This window comes from Prosopis cineraria, unplaced genomic scaffold (assembly GCF_029017545.1).
Source record: "Prosopis cineraria cultivar Desert tree isolate PC_DT_omini unplaced genomic scaffold, ASM2901754v1 PC307, whole genome shotgun sequence".
Classification (NCBI taxonomy): domain Eukaryota; kingdom Viridiplantae; phylum Streptophyta; class Magnoliopsida; order Fabales; family Fabaceae; genus Prosopis; species Prosopis cineraria.
This window is the reverse complement of record NW_026555634.1, coordinates 1-17,440: the sequence shown is the minus strand read 5'-3', so window position 1 is coordinate 17,440 and position 17,440 is coordinate 1. Positions and strand designations below refer to the sequence as shown.

The following is a 17,440-nucleotide window of genomic DNA, read 5'->3' as shown; positions in this document are numbered from 1 at the left end:
AAGGGAAATCTTGAGAAACCATTTAAAGGAGGATAAGGGTGGTTTGCAAAAATAGAGAACAGGTTCGAGAGTCAGTTGAGTGTGGGAAAGGTGTTAGGCACCCCACAACACCCGTTCGTCAGAACGGTTACCCGAAGTTTGTTGTGCTATATTAATATGGTTTTAAAATTATTCTAATTATCTTTTTTATATTCATGTGTTTGATATAAAAATGATAAGAATTAAGTGAGAAATATTTATTTATTTACGGGGAGGACTTAACTCAGAATCTGACTCTAAGGTCTACGTACCCTGTGATGGGATCAAAGTCCACGTAGTTCGGGCTTTATAAGTTGTTGGTGAAAATATTTTTTAAAGAGAAATTAATTAAAAATAATTTACCATTTTGCAAATAAAATAATTTTTGAAAATTCGGTGTGTGTGTTTTAAATTGTAAAAAGTGATTTAATTTTAATCATTTTCTCAATTTTTGATTTTTTTGAAATAAAGAAAAGAGTTTTAAAATTATTTTTTATTTCTATTTTTTGATTGAACATTTAATTGTTATACCTGCAGAGCCTTATTGGCTCACACGATAATACAATTATTCTAAATATCTGCGGAGATTTTAAAATCTCTCACAATAAAAGAATTAAATTTATTTATATGTTAATAATAATTTATTCAAGCATGCATATATATATATATATATGTATATATATTTTAGAGAATTTTAATCATCATACCTGCAAAGCCTTATTAGCTTTTACGGTAATACGATTATCCTAAATATCTGCGGGGATTCAAAATCCTCACACCATAAAGGATTAAATATTATATATTTAAGAAAAATATTTTAATATGTAATTATATAATTTGTATTTTTTTTATAAAAAATCTTAATCGCTATACCTACGAAGTCTTATTGACTTTCACGGTAAGATAATTATTCTAGAGGTCTATGGATATTTAAAAATCTCATATGACTAAAAGATTTAATGCATTAATTTAATTAATTAATTATATTATAAAAAAATTTATAATTTTATTTACAAAATTTATTTATTTATTTATTTTGTGAGTTAATGACCACGACATTTGCAAGGACTTATTATCCTTCACAACGAGGCAATTAAGCTGAATATCTATGAAGTTTTTTTTAAAATCTCTCATGATATCATTCAAATGTTTTAATTGATTATATATGTGAAATAATAGGAACAAACTCCTTCATTTAACCACACATTTAAAATCTCCATATGTAAATGATGTCATGCAAAATCAAAATTATCTTCAAGAATTAATCAATTATTATTAAATGGAAATTAAACACAAAATAATGTATGACTTTGAGAAATAAAGAAATTTAAGTTAGAAAACAAACTTGAATCTACTTATCACTTAGCTCAACAATAAAATTTTTGTTCAAAATGTTAGAATAAAAAAAAAACATCATGCGAAAATATTATAACTAAATCAACCTCATTTGTAAAAGCATAGAAATACATGTTAGAGCATATTTAAGGTATGCAACATAATTTAGAGAAAAAAAAAACATAGTGATACAAAACTATTTTCTTTTCAAGTATTTTCTTAAATATTCCCTATCCATATGTAAACTTTCAAAATTCCAAAATTCTTTATTTCAAATACAAGAAAGTATCATCAAGGATCTAATATATTTATTCTTCTAACATGTTTAAAATAAAAATTCTATATATAATTAAAATATTGAAAATAAATTTTAACACAAGTTGATTAAAATTCTCCTTCACACACGCCCCAAACAAACCTTCTGAAACCGAAAACGGGAGTAAACCTAACGCTCAATTTTGTACATGTAAAAGGTCAGGAAGTTATTAACCTTTCTCAAATGTCTGCTACTGTCCTTGTGATGATGGGAAACTCAGGCGGATATCATTCTCATTCTCCTTCCCTCTTGAACTTTGCTGTCCTCGGCGTACTTGTCTGGTTGGTGAAGATCTTCGTTGAGGTAAGGAGCTCCAACTTTGCTCTGCAGCTTTTCGTCGATGGAAACGACTAGTTAGCTCCCAGTCACGATTCTGAAATGGAATGTTTCTCTTTCGGTCAGCTCCGGTCTCTGTTTCTTGTTCCCAACTCTCTCCGTCCTCCTCTAGCTTTGTTTTCTTCTTCTTTTCTTCTCCCTCTCTTCTCCTCTTTTCGTTCGTTCCCCTGCCCCTGTTTTCTTCTTCTTTTTCTCCCCTCCTCGGTGCTCTTGTTTTCTGCATTTTTATACTCTAAGTCTCTCCCTCTTGGTCTCCTCTTTTCTTCCTTTTCTGCCTTTTCTTTTAATGCTCTGTTTTTCTGCACCTTTTTTCTGTGCATGCGTGTGCCGAAAGCTCCCTCATTTCTGGCTTTTTTGCATGAGTGGTGCTTCCTCCTTTTTCTCTGCTCTACATTCCATTTTTTTACAGTAGCTCTCCACGTCTCCCGGTCGCGTGTTTCATGTGCAAACGTTAGCCTCTGTTTTTTTTTGCTTTTTTTCTGCTGCTACTCTCTCTTCTTTTTCATACGTGTGCCCTCTTACTCTGCCTCTAACTTCTGCTGCGTTCCTGCTGTGCGTGTGTTCTTTGTGTCTGTCCGGTCTATCTCGCGTGTGTGTGTGTTCTCTGTGTCTGTCTGATCTCGCGTTTGTTGTGTGCTTCCTTCTTTTTTTTTTGTTTTGTCACGTCTCCTCTGATCCTGCTGAAAAGGCTTGAGTCTTTTGGCTATGTGTGTATGCTTCCTTCGCTTGTCTGGTGTTTCTGGAATGAAGGACTAGAATGGATGGTTAAACGCTGGTTCTAGCATTTAACCTTCAGTGAACACACACACACACACGTTCCAGCGTTTAGCCTTCGGTTTACACACACACAAACACACACACATACACACACATGTATATATAAATATATTATATATTTAATCACAATTTTAGTTGTTTATTTATATATATATATATTTTTTTTTTTTTGAAAAATAATCCTTAAAGGATTGAATTTTTATTTTTTCATATTTATTATATTTTTAGTTTTTTTTTCTTATGAGCTAAAGAAATAAAATCCTAATCAGCAGATTATAATATTAAACCCTATTAATTAAAATTTTTTTTTTTGAAAATATAATCCTAAAAATGATTAAATTTTATTTTTTTATTATTTTTTTGGTTATTTATTATTAAATTTTAAAAAAAATGCTCGGACAAAATACAGTGTTCGCAATTGCCCCTCTTTACTTGTTTCTTATGTAAGCATATGAAAAGGTATATTTTTAAATTCTTACATAAGCAGCAAGTAAAGATAGAACATGTATTTTGGCTAGCCATGAAATACTTATGAAAAGACTTAATTACCCCTGACACGACAAGATATGATTAAATGCACGACCATTGGGTAATAAACACAATGATGATTTTGATTTGATTGATTTTTTTTAAACAATGTGATGAGGTGATGTGATGCAAATGAGAATGATTAACTGACATAGAAAGATGCCGTAAACCAATGACCATGACTCAGACCAAATATGTGTTGGCTAGATGCTTATATCCATTTGCTTTTCTAAGTGAGGATTTTATGAGATAACATTCTTATGAATGAAGAAAGAAACATATGCTTGATCATCTACTCAAGAATACCTTTCTCTATAGGGCACTGAGCGGTAAGGAAGTGCCTATCTATGTAGGACTTTTGATGGGTGCCTATCTTTCAGGGCTTTGAATAATAAGGAAGTGCCTAGTCATGTAGGGCTTTTAGTAAGTGCCTGTCTTTACAGGGCTTTGAATGGAAAGAAAGTGCCTAGCTATGTAGGGCTTTTGGTGAGTGCCTGTCTTTACAGGGCTTTGAACGAAAAGGAAGTACCTAGCTATGTAGGGCTTTTGGTGAGTGCCTGTCTTTACAGGGCTTTGAATGGTAAGGAAGTGCCTAGCCATGTAGGGCTTTTGGTGAGTGCCTGTCTTTACAAGACTTTGAACGGAAAGGAAGTGCCTAGCCATGTTGGGCTTTTGGTGAGTGCCTGTCTTTACAAGGCTTTGAACGGTAAGGAAGTGCCTAGCCATGTAGGGCTTTTGGTGAGTGCCTGTCTTTACAGGGCTTTGAACGGTAAGAAAGTGCCTAACCATGTAGGGCTTTTGGTGAGTGCCTGTCTTTACAGGGCTTTGAGTTATAAATTGATATACTATTTGCAATGATAATTTTATTGTGTATCCTCTCTCTTTCACTTCCTTCTTTCATCATTTTTTTCTTGTTTTTCCTTATTATTTTTTTATTAAATTTCTTGTAAATAAATAATAATAATAATAAAGACAATAATAAAAACGGTGCTAACATATGCCCTTATGCTAGGTAGAAGATATCATTGCTTTATGTGATCATTTCGTTTAACCAACTCGTTCTCAAGATTTAGTGGCATCACATAGGATAGGTGGATAAAGGAATCTAGTGCAACTCAAAGAAGGTACGTGCCTTTGATTTCATCCAACATCCCAAGAATAGAACCTTTATTGTTGAAACTTGTGAGAATAAGGGAGAGAGTCTTGTATCACATGTAAAAAGTATAATATAAAGTGTTGTGTCCCTAATAAGGCTGATTTTACAAACAAGAAAGGATGCAATGAGGATCATGTAAGTAAGAGATTATACTTCATGAAAAGCTAGTTTATCGACTGAATAAACTATTTGGAGTCACAAGAAAGAGAGAAATTTAATAGGAGGAATCTCAAAGGAATAATAAAAAGAATCGGGACGACAAAAGTTTCTTCAGTGGATCCTTTACAACATTTGCAACGAACTTCTATGTCACTATGAATATACGTAGTAAGAATTGATTATGTGAAGTATCTGTCCACCTTATTCCAGCAAAACACCAGTCTTTCAAACCCCCTTAATACAATATTTCAGTTTGCCATAGATTTGCTTAAACCTCCCTTCTTTTGCCTTATCTTTTGCCTAGGTGCCCTTTCTAGGTTTCCAACCTAGCAGGCATCTTTGTTTGATCTCTCTCTCTCTCTCTCTCGCTTTTTTTTTTGCCTAGGTGCCCTTTTCGGGTTTTCAACCAAAATTTTGATAGGAAATTAGTCGCTTATCCTCAAAATTACACTAAAGCTAACCCTAATGCAATACAGGGCCAACCCTAGGTCATCTCCCAAGGAATGGTTTTAAGTCTAATTGAAAGTTATCTAGTGAAATAAATCAACCAAAGTTTGTAGGAATTTAGTTACCTAGCTAATTACCTAATATGCAAGTAATTAAAATGCTAGTGAAAGTGAGTAAAATGAACTTCCCTTTTCACAATAATGGAACCCTAGAGATTAGTTGATTTTGGACTCATTATCTTCTCATGATTAGGCTAAGTTTAGCTTCCCTTTCCTCTTGACTAAAGCTGTCATGACTTAAGAAAATTATCCTAAGCCAATTAACCTAATTAGCTAACCTCCCTAGGTCTTAGATTAAAGTCCTTAGTTCAATTAACCAATTGGTGAAGACATTAGCCAAGTGATTCACTCAAAATCCTCTCTCAACAGCCATGGTCAAACATATAAATTGAGCAACCACAAGATTATGTCAAGCTACTCAACAACACAAGCATTAACACCACAAGATTATGCAATATTAACACAAGAAATTCACTAATTGAAAAACACAAGATTATGTGCCAAACAAAGAGTGGCAAAATTCAGTCATGGCTGTCAAAGGGAGAAATAAATGAAACAATCCTCTCTCTTTACATCAACATCAAATTCAAATTAGAATTTATAAGCTAAGATGATTAAACCCTAGATTAAGAAATCTAACCATCTAGTAAAAAGAGAAGAGGATAGGAAACAAAAGAACTTAGCCAATTTGAAGCTCAAGACTCATCCTCCATCTTCATTCTCTAGGATTCCACAAAGAAACTTAGCCAATCTTCATCTTCAAGAACCCTAGTGATTGCTTGTGAAGGCCAAACTCCATAGCTCTTGAATGATGGAAATGAGCTTCAATCCTTGTGAAAATGGAAGGGATGGAACGAAAATGAAGAGAGGAGAAGAATGGTACGAGTTTTGTGGAGGTTTGGTGGCTGAAAATGGAGGTTAGGGTGCTGGAAAAATGAAGAACAAAAGAGAGAAAATGAAGAACACTATGAACAAGAGAGAGAGAATGTGGAAGATGAATGAGATATGTGTTGGATCCCATTTGGGGCTTAAAATGGCATGCTCCTTGGTGTCTCCCATCAGCTGAAGCTTAATTAAAATAAGGAAAAGAAATTAAAATGTAAATGGGAGCCTTGTCACACTTGCAAGGTGGCAACTTCCTATTGGTTTGTAGATGATTCCAATGTGTGCCTAATTTTCCATGTGTCATCCACATCATTTTAGCTGATTAATCCCTCAAAATAATCATAATTCACGTGCAAACCATCAGCCATTGACCTCAAGGAGTGTTGACCTCAATTGCCCAATTGATGCACAAGTCACATGCCACCTATGTCACATAAATCACATAATTCAATTAAATAGCATATGATATAATAAAATCTAATTCATGTCCAGAATTAAATTCATAATTAGAAGGGAGAATTTATTAAATTAACCAAGTTTCAGGCTGCACAAAATTATATAAAAATTTTCACACAAAGGCAAACCAAAAACTAGGACAAACTAAGACACTTAAGAAAGTGTTGACTTTTTTATTTAATTACTCCCAAACTAAAATGAATTTTAAAAATATAATTTCACCATTCATCAACTGGACATAAAATGCACTTTGTCAATTTTTCTTGTACATTTTCTCAAAAGTTCATTTTTTGGACCAAAATGCCCCTAGTGCACTGATCTTAGAAACTTAGGCAAAGTTCCAAATCTAATGCAATGTGTGCACTTGAAGGTGATAAATCATTAATAAAATGGTCCTAATTGACAAATAAAAGTGGGTAACAAATGTGTTCTATCAATTCCCCCACACTTAGCTTTTGCACTCCGGGCAAAATCAAGTGAAAAAGGTCCCAAAAGAAACTATAAGACAAAGAAATAAGAGAAAAACATTGTTTCAAGTCACTAAAATACTAGCTCATGAACTTCTACAAATTATCAATCAATGTGGCAATAATTACGAAAGAATTATGCACATCACAAACAAACCCTTACCAAGAATCAATGTCAAAGAGTAAGCCTCTCTAGGTTAAGTGTTTGCTCTCATCACTCAAAGTGTATAAGGTATTAAATTTCACTCAAAATTTCTTAGGATAAACCCTACTATGAATTTGTAACCCTTCTACATCTCCATCACTAAATAGCACTTGCAATCAAGAATCAAATGGACTTTATTAGGTTGTGATATAGGTAATGAAAGGATGTCTAAGAAATGCATGTATATAAAAAAAAAATAGGGTTAGCATCAAAATAATGCTAAATCAAGATATATCCCCTTAATATGCAAAGCATAACCTAACTCAATTGAGTGAACACCTTAACACAATGAGGATGGAAAGAAATGATAAGAAATAATAAAACAAATGGAATGGATGAGCTAGGCAACTTTTTATTTTTATTTTTATTTTTTTTTTCTTTCTTCTTTTTTCTTCTTTTTTTTTTTTTATTTTTCTAGCAACTTTATTTCTTTTCTTTTTGACTATATTTTTTTTTTCAAATCTATCTTTGTTGTTTTTTTTTTGGTTGCCCCTAACTCTTTGAAAACAATGGAAGTAATGGATAGAGAAATAATAATAAGCATCCACTCATTTGATCTAGGACATGCAATGAATATTAAAAAGACATATAAAAGTGTAACATGCATTCCTTGGGAAAAATAGGGTGAATATTTTTTTTAAAGAATCAAACCAAAGGCTCAAAGTGGCTAACAAAGGATAATAAATAATAATAGGTTGGCTATTTGGCTCTTGGCTATTTTTTATGAATGCCATCTCTCATCTCCTATCAAACAAGTGCAAGATATATGGTCTTAATTAAGAAGTGAAACAAATTCTAGAGGGTAACATCACTAAGGAATTAATCACACATGAGTGTTTAGCCTCTTCCATGAAAGGGTAATATGCCACTCTAATCCATTAATTCAAGGTAAAAGAATGTTCACTTCACACCTATTCAATCCTAAAAATTACCACATCTCAAGAATCAAAATATCCATTTAAGAGCTAGGTAATTAAGTAACCTCAAACAAAACAAAACAAAGAAATTTTTTTTTTGAATTTTTTTTTTGCAAAACCAAACAAACAAAACAAAATGTTTATTTCTCTCCCCCACACTTAAATCATGCATTGTCCTCAATGTATGTATAGACTAGTGATAAAATAAGGTGAGATCAATAATGAATGCATAACAAAAGTGTGGTGCAGATATTTTTTTTTCAAACTAAAACACAAAACAAAGAAGTCAAATAAAGCAAATAAACTCTAATTTTCCTACTAGGTTCATCTCCCCCACACTTGAACTATACCTATCATTAAATATATCAATTAAAGGAAGGTAAAAGCTCAAGGTTAGAGAGATACAACCTTATCATGGTGGTTCAAAAACATGTTGAGAGAAGTCCTCCTCCTTTTGAAGTGATTTGGCATCTTTGTAGAGCTTGCATAGGTGACCATTGATTTGCATAGTGGAACCCGTGGCTTTATTCAAGAGTTGCAAAACCCCATAGGGAAACACCTTGGTCACTAGATATGGTCCCTCCCACTTAGACTTCAACTTGGCATGCTTATGAATAAACCTTGTTTGGAACAAGAGGACTTGATCTCCTTCTTGGAACTTTTTCCTCAAGATTAGCTTGTCATGAAGGATCCTTGTTTTCTCCTTATAGATTCTAGAAGACTCATAGGCATCCAACCTAAGCTCCTCAAGTTCTTGCATTTGAAGAAATCTCTCCTTAGCCGAAAGATGGAAATCCAAGTTTAGTTTCTTGATGGCCCAATAGGCCCTATGCTCTATCTCCACAGGGAGGTGGCAAGCCTTTCCATACACCAATCGAAAAGGAGACATGCCAATGGGAGTCTTATAAGCGGTCCGATAAGCCCACAAAGCATCCTCAAGTGTAAAGACCAATCCTTCCTATTTGTGTTCACCACCTTGGTTAGGATTTTCTTGACTTCTCTATTTGATACTTCGGCTTGGCCATTAGTTTGGGGATGATATGGTGTAGAGATTTTGTGATGCACCCCATATTTAGCCAAGAGAGCCTTCATCATCTTATTGCAAAAGTGGGATCCTTGGTCACTTACCAAGGCCTTAGGAACTCCATACCTACAAAAAATATTAGATTTGAGAAACTTCAAAACAATCTTAGCATCACAAGTTCTAGTAGGAATGGCTTCAATCCACTTTGAAACATAATCAACACCAAGTAATATGTACTCAAAACTAAAGGATGGTGGAAAGGGACCCATGAAGTCAATGCCCCAAACATCAAAAATCTCACAAAATAAAATAGGTTGTTGAGGCATTTCATGTCTCTTACCCCAACTACTAACCTTTTGACATTTCAAGCATGCTTTACAAAATTCATAAGAGTCTTTAAACAAGCTAGGCCAATACAATCCACAATCTAAAACCTTCTAGCTGTCTTATTTGAGCTAAAATGACCACCACATGCATGAGAGTGACAAAATTCAAGAACAGAAGGCACATCAACATCATCAACACACCTCCTAATCACTTTATCACTACAAATCTTCCACATCAAAGGTGGTTCCCAAATGTAAAATCTAGACTCTCTTTTCAATTTTTCAATGGCAAAACGTGAAGCACAAGGAGGCAAGACTCCACACTCAATATAGTTAGCAAAAGAGGCATACCATGGAGGCTTAGATGAAATGGCACACAATGCCTCATCAGGAAATGAATCACAAGGAATAACAGGGTTAGAGTTTACCATAGTAGCTTTTAAATGAGGTAGTCTAGACAAATGATCCGCTACTTGATTGGTAGAACCACTCCTATCCCTTATCTCCATATCAAATTCTTGCATCAAGATCACCCATCGAATCAAGCGAGGCTTAGAATCTGTCTTCTTAAACAAGTACCTCACAGCAGCATGGTCAGTGTACACAACAACTTTAGAGTTAAGAAGATATGATCTAAACTTATCAAGTGCAAAAACAATAGCAAACAACTCTTTCTCAGTTGTGGTGTAATTAACCTGAGCTGAATCTAGGGTCCTAGATGCATAAGCAATCACATATGATAACTTGCCCTCTCTTTGACCAAGCATAGCTCCCACAGCAAAATTAGAAGCATCACATGACAACTCAAAAGGCAAAGACCAATTTGGGGCTTTAAGAATGGGAGGGGAAATGAGCATGCTTTTCAAAGTGTCAAAACTCCTTTTGCAAGCATCATCAAAAACAAAATCAACATCTTTTTGTAAGAGTTTAGACATAGGCAAAGCAATTTCACTAAACCCCTTTATAAATCTCCTATAAAAGCCTGCATGTCCCAAAAATGATCTCAAATCTTTCAAACAAACAGGATATGGCAAAGAAGCAATCACATCTACTTTGGCCTTATCCACCTCTATGCCATTGGAAGAAATCAAATGGCCTAAAACAATTCCTTTATCTACCATGAAATGGCATTTTTCAAAGTTAAGCACAAGCTTCTTTTCAATGCACCTACCAAGCACTTTATCTAAAGAATGCAAGCATGAATCAAAGGACTCACCATACACAGTAAAATCATCCATAAAGACTTCCATGCAATGTTCAATAAAATCACAAAATATGGACATCATGCATCTTTGAAAAGTACCAGGTGCATTGCAAAGACCAAAGGCATCCTCCTATAGGCAAATGTACCAAAGGGGCATGTAAAGGTAGTCTTATCTTGGTCACTAGGAGCTATAGGAATCTGAAAATACCCACTAAACCCATCTAGGAAGCAATAATGGGACTTGGAAGCCAATCTCTCAAGCATTTGATCAATAAAAGGCAAAGGAAAATGGTCCTTCCTAGTCACATTATTGAGCTTCCTATAGTCTATGCACACTCTCCAAGCATTTTGAACTCTAGTTGGAACAAGCTCTCCTTTCTCATTTTTTACCACAGTAATCCCCCCTTTCTTAGGTACAACTTGGGTTGGAGACACCCACTCACTGTCAGCTATAGGATAGATGATCCCAGCACTAAGTAGCTTAACAACCTCTTTCTTTACCACATCTAAAATCAATGGGTTAAGTCTCCTTTGTGGTTGCCTAATGGGCTTAGCATTGTCCTCAAGAAAAATTTTATGTGTGCACACAATAGGGTCAATACCAGGAATGTCAGCCAAAGTCCAACCAATAGCATGTATGTTCTTTCTCAACACATCAAGTAATGCATTTTTTTCTTCCTCAAGAGATAAAGAGTTAGAAATTATTACCGGAAGCTTCTCATTCTCAATGAGATATGCATACTTGAGATTGGATGGTAAAGGCTTCAACTCCAAGGTAGGTGGCTCTACACAAGAGGGAATGAGCTTCTTCAAGTCTAATTTGGTGGAATATTCCATGGTACTATCTTGTCTTTTAGGCTTCTCACTTGTTTTTGATTTCTCCTCTTCTTTCTTTACAGCCTCCCCCTTTTCTTGCAACTTGTCCTCAAGTGCTTGGACTTGAGCCACGGCCTCGACATGTGAAAGTGTAGAATTTTCCTCCAATAGCTTGGGAATCCTAAGAACATCAAGCTCGAGTGGAGAAAAACTCATAGATTCGGCCTTAATGGCTTTAGTACCTACAACACAAGAAGATATACCCTTCTCAAGCATTTCAAGATCAAGCATAGGAGATATTTTAAACAAATCATGAGAAGAAGTAGTTGCATCATTCAAGCATGCATCAATCTCTAAACAAATAGGACAACTACATCCATCAATACATGTAGTAGTAACAAGAGACAAATCATCATCAACATGTGAGAAAGAATCAAGCATGTGAGACTCACAAGCATCATGAAGCAATAACTCAATGGAACTTACACCTAACAAAGAATAATCCTCAAAAGGATGTTTCATTGCTTCATATATATTAAAAATAACATGATCCTCTCCACATTTCAAAATCAAACTACCTTTTTTCATGTCAATCAATGTACGGGCAGTCCTCATAAATGGCCTTCCTAAAATCAAAATATCATCCCCACTCCCTTCTTTTGACATATCAAGCACATAGAAATCCACAGGAAATAATAGACCTTTAACACAAACCAACAAGTCTTCTACTACTCCATGTGGTCTTCTAACACTTCTATCCGCTAATTGGCATATCATAGGTGTCTTATGCATGCAATCAAGACTCAAGGCATGATAAATTGAAAGAGGCATAACATTAATGGCTGCACCTAAGTCTATCAATGCATGAGAAAAATGTGTGTTGCCAATCTTGCATGGAATTGTGAAGGAACCGGGTCCTCACATTTTATAGGGAGTTGAGGCTTCATGATAGCACTCACAGATGAGGGTAATTGTACCCTTGCATTAGGCCTAAATTTTCTTTTATTTGTACAACAATCTTTCAAAAATTTGGCATACTTAGGAAAGTTCTTAACTACATCCATCAAGGGTACATTAACATGAATCTTGTGGAAGAAATCATATACCTCTTGATCAAATTGTCCCTTCACTTGCTTAGGGACCACTTGTGCTTGTGGAAAAGGAAGCTTCTTCATAATCTCTTGACTTTGCTTTCCTTCTTCCTTCCTTGAACTCTCCTTTCTTGTTTCACTTTGCTCGGCCTCTCCCTCTTTTTCCTTACTAAACAACTCGGCCATAGTCCCCTTTTCCACCTTAGATGGTGGTTGCTCACATATGATCTCCTCAATGTTTTCATCCTCATCATCTCTACAAAAAGATGCATCATTAGGAGCAAAGAAGAACTAGAAACATTAACATCAATTGAAGAATTTAAAGAGGGCTTCTCGGCCTTCCCTTGTCTTTTGTCTTCTTGTACTCTTTCTCCCAACTCCTTGCCACTCCTCAATGTGATAGCATTAAGATTAGCTTTAGGATTAGCAACGGTGTTGGATGGTAATGTAGAGGCTTGAGCATTGGCTGCACTTAATTGGTTAGCAAGCATATTCATTTGAGAAGTAAGGGCATCAATTTTAGAGTTCATGTTCTCACACTTGTTACCCATACTCTCTACCTTGTTCCCTAAGCCATCATACATGTTTTTATACAAAGAGTTCATTTCAATCAACTGCTTACGTAACACATTCACATCATTAGAAGAGTTTGAATTAGAAGAACTCTCAATTGGAACAAGCCTCCTATCACTATAAGAATTAGAAGAAGGTGCAAGAGAATTACCACTTGGATTGTAGCTTTGAGAAGAGCTACCTTGAGACAAATGAGGTGGAGGGTCACGGCCAAAGGTGTTTTGATAGGATCCTCTTTGTTGATTGTCTTGTAAAGCCACATTTGGATTTGAATAGGAGAAATTAGGATGGTCTCTCCATGAAGGGTTGTAAGTATTAGAATAAGCTCCTTGCCCTTGCCTCCCACCATAGGATTGTTTTCCATTGTAGATAGCATTTACTTGTTCAAACTTAATAGGACAATTGCTTTCTACATGCATAGGTGAGTCACAAAAAGTACAAGAATAAGGGACAAGTGCTTGAGAAGTACTTACATTGCTCACTTGAGATATTTGTGGAGCCAACATTCTCCCAATCTTGGCAGCTAGCAAGTCCACATATGAATCATTAAGAACTGAAGAACCTACCATATTCACATTTCTCTTTTCCCTTGTAGAGTATTGAGCACCACTTGAAGCCATCTTGTCAATTAGTTCCCAAGCCTTTAAGGAAGTGAGGTCAATCAAGCATCCACCACTAGCGGCATCAATGTTAACTTTGTCTCTTGGAATCAAGCCCTCATAGAAATATTGGACTAAATTCTCACTAGAAATTTGATGGTGTGGGCATTTAGCCAAAAGGCCTTGGAATCTAGTCCAATACTCATAGAGACTCTCATCCTCTCCTTGTTGGACCCCATAGATTTGCTTCCTCAAATTGGTGACCTTGGAATTTGGAAAGAATTTATCTAAGAAGAGTCTTCTTAGCTCGGCCCATGTGCTCACTTTCACATAAGAGGGGTAGTTGAAATACCACTCCTTTGCTAAACCTTCAAGAGAAAATACAAAAGCCTTAGCTTGAACATCATCAACATTTACATGCATAGGCTTCATAGTATCACAAACCAATAGGAAAGTATGCAAAAACCTATGGCAATCCTCTCCTGGTAACCCATGAAATTTAGGCAATGCATTAATCAAAGAGGATTTAATTTCAAATTGAACATTAGTAGGAGGAACATATAAGCCATAAGGATTATCATGCCAATTAGGTTGAGTTAATTGCCTAATGCTCCTCTCCTCTCTAGGGTTATGCAAGCCTTCAAATTCATTATTAACATGGCCATCATCATGCAAATTCTCATTCCCATTCCCATGGCCCTCATTATGCACATGCTCATGTCCTAAGATACCTTCCATTGTTGAATTACAAACCAAATGAGAATCAAGAATAGGTTGTGATCTTCTCAATCTCTAGAAATAGTTTTCAATTTCTGGATCTAATTCAACAAAAGAGGTATGTTTTCTTCGGGTCATGCACTAATCAAGCTCAAGAAAATTAAGAACAAAGAACAACTAAACTAAAATGCAAATCAACATGAAACAATTCAAAACACACAAAAGCAAGAGAAATAATTTTTTTTTATTTTTTATAAACTCAATAGCAACAAAATGAAAAAAAAAAATAACACCAAACAAGTAGAAAGAGAGTTAGAAATGCTCAATCAAGAAGCTTTGGCAATTCTGGAATTCGCACAGTAGGCTCTCTGGAGACAGTGAACTTGTGAATTTTCTATCAGCAAATCCACATGATAAATTCCCCTGAAACTTTTATGAGAAACACAAGAGATATACAGGAAAATTATATAAAACTTTTAGATTAAAAATCCTTCCCAATCGTTCCCAGAATTTTTCACAAGTTGGTCCTCAAGTCTGGAGAAACAGGATTTCGTCCAGAAGACCTTCAGAGCTTCTAACAAACTTTCAAATAGGAAAATGGAAAAATTGAAGAAAATCCTAAACACAAGAAACAAAGATAAGACAGCGATAAGAAAAATGAAACTGGAATCAATCAATTTGAACGCACAAAGAGGAAGATATGCTAACTCAAATTGAAACAGGGTTTTGGGAATCCTCTGTAATGGCTCCCTGGACCTTGTTAGATTGTAAAATTTCCACAGGACACTTCCCACGTCCAAATTGACCAAACCAATTTTAAAGTGAAGCTAGGGGATATAGAGCTTTCAATGAAATAAATTCCAAGTTCAAATTCCCTCAGACTCATTCCCAGTTAATTTTTCAATTTCAGACAGAGACACTAGAAACAGAGTATTTTCAGCTCTACACCAAACCAACGAAAATTGCACTAATTTTTTTTTCTTTTTCAAAACAGAATAAAAACACTCAAAACACACAAAAAAACACTAAACAAAACACAAAAAACAAATTTTTATAATTTTTCAAAAAAATTTTCAGGAACACTAAAAATGTAAATTAAGTACTAAACAACCTTAGAATTAAACTTAAACCATTCCCCGGCAACGGCGCCAAAATTTTGATAGGAAATTAGTCGCTTATCCTCAAAATTACACTAAAGCTAACCCTAATGCAATATAGGGCCAACCCTAGGTCATCTCCCAAGGAATGGTTTTAAGTCTAATTGAAAGTTATCTAGTGAAATAAATCAACCAAAGTTTGTAGGAATTTAGTTACTCTAGCTAATTACCTAATATGCAAGTAATTAAAATGCTAGTGAAAGTGAGTGAAATGAACTTCCCTTTTACAATAATGGAACCCTAGAGATTAGTTGATTTTGGACTCATTATCTTCTCATGATTAGGCTAAGTTTAGCTTCCCTTTCCTCTTGACTAAAGCTGTCATGACTTAAGAAAATTATCCTAAGCCAATTAACCTAATTAGCTAACCTCCCTAGGTCTTAGATTAAAGTCCCTAGTTCAATTAACCAATTGGTGAAGACATTAGCCAAGTGATTCACTCAAAATCCTCTCTCAACAGCCATGGTCAAACACATAAATTGAGCAACCACAAGATTATGTCAAGCTACTCAACAACACAAGCATTAACACCACAAGATTATGCAATATTAACACAAGAAATTCACTAATTGAAAAACACAAGATTATGTGCCAAACAAAGAGTGGCAAAATTCAGTCATGGCTGTCCAAGGAAGAAATAAATGAAACAATCCTCTCTCTTTACATCAACATCAAATTCAAATTAGAATTTATAAGCTAAGATGATTAAACCCTAGATTAAGGAATCTAACCATCTAGTAAAAAGAGAAGAGGATAGGAAACAAAAAAAAGAACTTAGCCAATTTGAAGCTCAAGACTCATCCTCCATCTTCATCTCTCTAGGATTCCACAAAGAAACTTAGCCAATCTTCATCTTCAAGAACCCTAGTGATTGCTTGTGAAGGCCAAACTCCATAGCTCTTGAATGATGGAAATGAGCTTCAATCCTTGTGAAAATGGAAGGGATGGAACGAAAATGAAGAGAGGAGAAGAATGGTATGAGTTTTGTGGAGGTTTGGTGGCTGAAAATGGAGGTTAGGGTGCTGGAAAATGAAGAACAAAAGAGAGAAAATGAAGAACACTATGAACAAGAGAGAGAGAATGTGGAAGAGATGAATGAGATATGTGTTGGATCCCATTTGGGGCTTAAAATGGCGTGCTCCTTGGTGTCTCCCATCAGCTGAAGCTTAATTAAAATAAGGAAAAAGAAATTAAAATGTAAATGGGAGCCTTGTCACACTTGCAAGGTGGCAACTTCCTATTGGTTTGTAGATGATTCCAATGTGTGCCTAATTTCCCATGTGTCATCCACATCATTTTAGCTGATTAATCCCTCAAAATAATCATAATTCACGTGCAAACCATCAGCCATTGACCTCAAGGAGTGTTGACCTCAATTGCCCAATTGATGCACAAGTCACATGCCACCTATGTCACATAAATCACATAATTCAATTAAATAGCATATGATATAATAAAATCTAATTCATGTCCAGAATTAAATTCTATTAGAAGGGAGAATTTATTAAATTAACCAAGTTTCAGGCTGCACAAAATTATATAAAAATTTTCACACAAAGGCAAACCAAAAACTAGGACAAACTAAGACACTTAAGAAAGTGTTGACTTTTTTATTTAATTACTCCCAAACTAAAATGAATTTTAAAAATATAATTTCACCATTCATCAACTGGACATAAAATGCACTTTGTCAATTTTTCTTGTACATTTTCTCAAAAGTTCATTTTTTGGACCAAAATGCCCCTAGTGCACTGATCTTAGAAACTTAGGCAAAGTTCCAAATCTAATGCAATGTGTGCACTTGAAGGTGATAAATCATTAATAAAATGGTCCTAATTGACAAATAAAAGTGGGTAACAAATGTGTTCTATC

The 17,440-nt window shown here is 35.0% G+C and overlaps 1 non-coding gene across 1 annotated transcript; it reads left to right on the top strand.

Moving 5' to 3' along the window:
* The first annotated feature begins 13,845 nt into the window (after positions 1-13,845).
* On the top strand, positions 13,846-13,952 carry LOC129296333 (small nucleolar RNA R71). The gene has a single exon (XR_008589763.1). It is a non-coding gene; the product is annotated as a small nucleolar RNA R71 (small nucleolar RNA).
* Positions 13,953-17,440: the final 3,488 nt, after the last annotated feature.